The following is a 6,166-nucleotide window of genomic DNA, read 5'->3' on the forward strand; positions in this document are numbered from 1 at the left end:
TCAGAAGGCATTTGATAAGGTCCCACATAGGAGATTGGTGGGTAAAATCAAAGCTCATGGCATTGGGGGGGAAGACATTGACATGGATAGAAAACCGGTTGACAGATAAAAAGCAAAGGGTAGCGGTGAATGGGTGTTTCTCGGAATGGCAGGTGGTGACTAGTGGGGTGCCACAGGGCTCAGTATTGGGACCACAGCTGTTTATGATTTACGTCAATGATTTAGATGAAGGCATTGAGAATAACATCAGCAAATTTGCTGATGATACTAAGCTGGGTGGCAGTGTAACATGTGATGAGGATGTTAGGAGAATTCAGAGTGACTTGGATAGGCTGGGTGAGTGGGCAGATACTTGGCAGATGACGTTTAATGTGAATAATTGTGAGGTTATCCACTTTGGGAGTAAGAACAGGAAGGCAGATTATTATCTGAACGGTGTAGAGTTAGATAAGGGAGAAATACAAAGAGATCTAGGAGTCCTTGTTCATCAGTCACTGAAGGTGAATGAGCAAGTGCAGCAGGCAGTGAAGAAGGCTAATGGAATGTTGGCCTTTATTACAAAGGGAATTGAGTACAAGAGCAAGGAAATCCTCTTGCATTTGTACAGAGCCCTGGTGAGACCACACCTGGAGTATTGTGTACAGTTTTGGTCTCCAGGGTTAAGGAAGGACATCCTGGCTGTAGAGGAAGTGCAGCGTAGATTCACGAGGTTAATTCCTGGGATGAATGGACTGTCTTACGCAGAGAGGTTAGAGAGACTGGGCTTGTACTGGGCTGGAATTAAGGAGATTGAGAGGGGATCTGATTGAAACATATAAGATTATTAAGGGATTGGACAAGATAGAGGCAGGAAATATGTTCCAGATGCTGGGAGAGTCCAGTACTAGAGGGCATGGTTTAAGAATAAGGGGTAGGTCATTTAGGACAGAGTTAAGGAAAAACTTCTTCTCCCAGAGAGTTGTCGGGGTCTGGAATGCACTGCCTCGGAAGGTAGTGGAGGCCAATTCTCTGGATGCTTTCAAGAAGGAGCTAGATAGGTATCTTATGGATAGGGGAATCAAGGGATATGGGGACAAGGCAGGAACCGGGTATTGATAGGAATTGATCAGCCATGATCTCAAAATGGCGGTGCAGGCTCGAAGGGCCAAATGGTCTACTTCTGCACCTATTGTCTATTGTCTATTAATTCTGATATCAAGAACTCTAGAAAAATAAGTATAATATAAAATAATATAAACAAAGTATTAACTTGTTAAAGTCTTATTTTCAAAGTAAAGCCTTAAAAGGTTCAAAAAGAGAGTTGACTACAAGGTTTACCAAAGGTAAAATATACATTTATTTATGTAAAAAATAATATACAGTCAATTTTCTGACTTTAAAAATTTCTGAGCCTCTAAACTCTAATGGAACCATTCCTTCAAACCATCCCTCAGTGTAATTCTGAGCTGAGTTGGATGCAATAAAAAAGTTTTAAAATTTTTACTGAATGAGGTCTATTTCCAAGCATTCTATTTCCAGGCACTCTGTGAGTGCAGTCAGTCATTGGTGTTGACCTTAAAATATTAGCGAATAGCTGAACCAGAAAGTTTGCAAAAAATTCTGTAGGGCGATCATCTTCAGTTAACTCTTTGAGACCAAGAATTCATAAGTTATTTCTTCTGTTTCTGTTTTCCAGATCGGTAGTCTTCTGTCTTAATTCTTCATTAGACTTGGATTGATTTTCATAATGCTTTTACAGGTCATTCACTTTTTAATCCAGAATTGACAGGATTTCTTCATTCTCTTTTATTTGTTTATCATGCTCAATTAAGGTTTTTTGAATAGAAACCAGTTTTATACCTAGTTGTTTAATTTCAGAGCCGAGTTGCTGGAACTCTTCAGAGGATTCTTTTCTGAATCGCTGTAATTTCTTAAAAGCTTCTTCTCTGTGTTTTTGCAGCAATTCAGTAATAGAATCCAAAGATGTAGAAGGATCTTCTTCTTTTTCAGTACCTTCAGCAGTTCTTGTAGCCATGGTAAGACAGTGTCACATTCAAAAGTAAGGTTTCAAATCAAGTTGGAGAATAAGAAAAGTAAACTAAGAGCAGCTGAAAAAAGCTGTTATTCCATCCACAACTAGCAGGAAAGTCCAGCAGGTCTGCATCAGGGCGGAGACTGGAGAGCTGAGGAGGCTAACTGTCTTGGCGTTCAGATATGACCTAAGTGTGAGACAGAGACACTGAAGCTGGTCAATACTTCACAGACTTTAATGAGAACAGGATTTTAAGGGAAAAGAAAACAATAAATGTTAGGCCACGCAGGGCCAGTAAATAAAACTCTCAAATGGAAAACTAGGTGCCAATTCAACAGCTGAAAGGAATATCTGAATATTAACCAACTACTGCTAGTCCTCAGCGTCAGTCGACTCAACAGTCTAGTTTCTCAGGCAAGGCCGAGTACACGCAGACAGCGTAACGTTGCTGCGCTTTGCTCAAGTCTCGGGAACAAACAGCCGTTTGGGAGGACCCCCACCCGGGCTTGGGTCCAACTGTTAGGTAGCCCTCAGCTCTGCCTGTATTCCCCAGATCACTAGAGCAGCAATACACAAGTGAAGAAGAATGGGCTCTGGATTGGCATTGTCCTCAGATCCGTTGAAATGTCGTGAGAGAGCATCAGCCTTGGTGTTCTTGAGGATGAAATTGAACTGTGTGAAGAAGAGAGCCCACCGGGCTTGATGAGAGTTGACTCTCTTCGCATCGTGAATGTAGGAGAGGTTCTTGTGATCTGTCCAGACCAAGAAAAGATGCTGTGCCCCATCCAACCAGAGTCACCATTCCTCCAGGGCCTCTTCGACAGCCAGAAGTTCCCAGTTCCCAAAATTGTAATTACTCTCAGCCGGAGTCAAGCGATGGGAAAGAAAGGCACAGGGAGCAGCCGGCTATCCGCAGACGAGCGCTGAGAGAGGACAGCTCCAGTGTCGATATTGGACGCTCCCATCTCGACAATGAATGGCTGAGATGGGTCGGGGTGTTGCAGCAATGGGACAGTGGTGAAACGTCGCTTTAACCCCGAAAGTGCTTGGTCGGCACCGTCCATCTAATGGAATCCTTCAGAGGTCTTCCTGGTGAGTGCATTTGTGGGAGGCATGATAGAGCCGAAATTCCAGATGAAGCTGTGATAAAAGTTCACAAACCCCATGAAGCGCCATACCTGTTTGACTATAGATGGTTTGGGCCACTCCGTAACTGACTGAACTTTATCAGGGTCCATTTAAACACAGGATGGGAAAAGTATATAGCCCAAAAATGACACCTGGTCTTTACAGAACTCGCAGTTGGGCATACAGGTTATTTCCAACGAGCCATCTGAGAAACCAGCAGACATGCAAGGCGTGTTGCTGATGAGAGCAGTAATAGATTAGAATTTAAATTAGGATTGTGTTTAAATACACAAAATCAAACTGGTTCAACATGTCCCTAAGCACATCGTTAACTAAGGCCTGGAAAACTGAGGAGGTGTTGATCAAAGTTGTGGACATCTTGGGGCATAGATGGCCACAAAAATTGTCTCTTTACACTCCTGAATCTGTTGAATTCCTAGATGTCCAGCCAGACAGGAGAAGTGACCCCATTCCATCAACAGCAAGAACAAACAGCCAGTTGGGAGGTCCACCACCCGGGCTTGGGTCCAACTGTTGGGTGGCCCTTACCTCTGCTTCTATTCCTAAGGTACTCATAGTGGCTATTAGAGGTGTTGGATTCTGTCTTCCACTCATCCCTTTCAAACCAGATTATAAGTATTGCAGAGATCAATTCTGGAGATGTTCAAACACAGACGCCAGCAGGGGGAGAGGATTGCAGTTCTTCACAGTTACGTTGTTCATGGGCCGATAATCGATTGAAGGTTGGAGCTTGCCATCTTTCTTGCTCACAACAAGAATCCTACTCCTGCTGACAAAGTTGATGGGTGGATAAACCCCATGGCCAATGACCCCTCGGTGTATTATTCCATGGCCACTGTTTCGGGACCAGAGACGGAAAAGAGTTGGCCCCAGGGAGGACTAGAACCAGGTAGGAGGTCTATGGCACAGTCTTATGGCTGTGTGGAGGTAGGGAGGTGGCTTTCCTTTTTCTGAAGAGCCCAAGAAGTTTAGCAAATTCAGCTGGAATCCCAGACAGGTCCACATCCTTAGCTGACACTGGAGGGGATTCATGGGACAGAGCTTGAGCTGGACCCAGACAGGCATGCCGGTCCAATCTTGGAGTACTTAAGGGACAAATAAATCTGTGGGTTATGTCAGGATAACCAGGAGGGACCAGTGGCAGTTCAGGTGAATCAACCAGATAGAAGGAGAGTTCTTCACAACGGTTGCCTTTGAGCACTAGTTGGAGGGGTTCGGTGGAAAGGTTGATCTGCCCAGAGGTCAACCATCCAGGGCCTTCATGTTGATCTATTCTCTTAATTCCTGAGTTGAAACTCCACACCTTTGAGCTGGAGAGATGTCCATGAGATTCTCGGCTGCGCTGGAGTCGACAAATCCATTAAGTTCACGGGCCCAAGACCCTTACAAAAAGGAAGCTGCATGCATTAAACGATGAGGGGCAGCTGACTGAAGACAGGATTGTCTCATCAGGATTCCCCACCCTGCTGACAGGTATCCTCTTCTACTGGATACTTGGGACATACCACCCAGAAGTGTCCTGGATCACAACAATAGAGACAGGAACCTGTTCTCCTGCGCCAGTCTCGTTTCTTCTGAGACCAACACGTGTCCCACTTGCATCGACTCCTCCATGGACTGGGCGCTGGGGCGATGAGGGAGAGGGTGAGGAAGGACGGTGATCGGATGGGTAGGAAACTTGAGAAATTCTTTCCCTGCGCCACTTAGTTACTTGGTCGTCAACTGGAACTGCCAGATTAATCAGGTCATCCAGACTATCTTTCTTGTCACGGACAGCAATCTCTGAATATGCTGATTTTCTTGGGGTCTTCATTGAAAGGACAGGTACCTCTCTCCCCACATTGAGTCCCCGCTGGAAGGCAGTGATGAGAGATGTTCCATTCCATCCCATTCTGTAAGCGTGCAGAATTTGACTGCATTGGCCCTCGCCATCCCTCTGCCTTGGCACAGGTCCAGGAGTCGGTGGGCACTGACCATGAACTAGAATGTCAAAAACACTCCTTAACTCTGCAACAAAATGTCGGAACAACTGGGCTGTGGGTGTTGTTGCTCCCATAGAGCACTGAACAGGCGGCTGAGTGGAGGCCCATCTAGGAAATTGACCATGTATGCCCGTTTTTGTGCATCATCACCAAAACGACCAGGCTGGGCTTGGAATGTTAGCTTGCATTGGGTAATAGAATTCCTGCTGGAGTCAGCAGGAGACGCTCATGGAGTGAGCATTGTTTCAGATTCGCTCCATAACCTTTACTTTTTTTAACCTATGATTACCCTTATTTAACTTACTTTTACCTACACCAAAAGATTCTTGTTACTTTTTTGGACTTACCTTTAAGAGTTTATTGTGAATTTTGAAGAAATGAATACAGAAATGGCTCTTAGATCTAAAGGGCGAGACCCTGGGAAAGATTCTAACGGGAACGGGAAGAAGAAAAAGACCGATCCTAAGTGCACTGAATTGACTTATGAAATATTATTGGAGGTTTTAAATGAAAAATTTGAAGAGCAACGACAAATTTTCAAACAAGATATAAAGGCTTTTCAAGATTATATGGATAAGATGGATTCAGTAGTTAACCAGCAGCAAGTTCTAATCGCAACTTTGCAAGAGGACACTCGGAAGCGAGACTTGATAATTGAAAAACTGAAGCAGAAATTACTTTCAATGATTAAACAGGTGGAAACACTTAAAGCCAAGAGTGTCGACTTTGAGAATCGGTCCAGAAGACAGAACTTATGCATACTTGGTCTCCCGGAAGGTATTGAACAAGGGGACCCCTTGAAGTACTTTGCTCAACATTTAAAGGATGCGTTCCCTTCTGTATTCCCAGACAGTCCTCCGTTACTTGATCGCGCTCACAGAATTATGCGTCGATCACCAAGTGCTTCAGCTAAACCACCGGTTGTAATTGTCCGATTTCATTATGTGCATGTTAAAGAGCAACTTATTCATGTGGCTCAGCGTGTAGGGATGGTCAAATTTCAAGAATTCAATTTTCGATTAGT

Source organism: Hemitrygon akajei, chromosome 4 (assembly GCF_048418815.1).
Source record: "Hemitrygon akajei chromosome 4, sHemAka1.3, whole genome shotgun sequence".
NCBI lineage: Eukaryota > Metazoa > Chordata > Chondrichthyes > Myliobatiformes > Dasyatidae > Hemitrygon > Hemitrygon akajei.